Below are 794 nucleotides of genomic sequence, written 5' to 3' on the forward strand. Positions count from 1 at the left end.
ATCTCGTGTGCGTGTGCAAAACCCCCCATTTTCGGCTTCTCCCGATTCACCGGATGGTAGCGCAGCGTCGCCTCGACCCTTTGCTCGTGATTCGTCCAAGCTACCTAGACAGCAACGTTTTGCATAAACATGTACTCTTTTCTTGAGATATTTTTCTTCTTCTTTTCGCTAAATATACAGCATCACGATTTTGCCCGATTGAGTCTTTGATAAAGCAATTCCATCGTGTCTGCGTGCGCGTGGACCCTTGAAAGTTGATCTTTTGACCGGTTCCATTAGGCCATATTCTTTTTTTTTTGCAAGGGGAGGCGGTTCAGGTGAACGTGTGTATCTTTGTATCGCGAGATACCAAGTATACACTAGGTGTACAGTGTGGTTACGACGACGTTAGTGAGCCGCTGATTCATCCCTGCATCATGTCATGTGCGCAGTAGGCAAAATGTTATCCGCCGAGCATAGTCGGACGTGGACTGGAACAGGACATAGTCGGTGCTTCGCTTTGCTCAAATTACGCGTCTTTCCACTGCTCTCTTGTTCTCCTTCTCATACACACATGTCTCGCGCTTGCGAGTGAGTGATTTCTTTTGCTATTAGCTCAAACTCACATGTCCCGTTTCACCACACCCCACGTCCATGGTCCATGGATCGAGCTCTTGAAACCATGGATACCTGTCGCTGATGGTACGCTGCGAGTAGAAAGGGTTTTCCCGCGCAGAGAACATGAGGGTCGTGTGCATGAAGTGTGGCATCCCCCGCTCCGCTACATGTACCGTAGCATATGCCGATCGCAGTGC

The sequence above is a fragment of the Exserohilum turcica genome, assembly GCF_000359705.1.
Source record: "Exserohilum turcica Et28A unplaced genomic scaffold SETTUscaffold_2, whole genome shotgun sequence".
In the NCBI taxonomy this organism is placed as follows: Eukaryota; Fungi; Ascomycota; class Dothideomycetes; order Pleosporales; family Pleosporaceae; genus Exserohilum; species Exserohilum turcicum.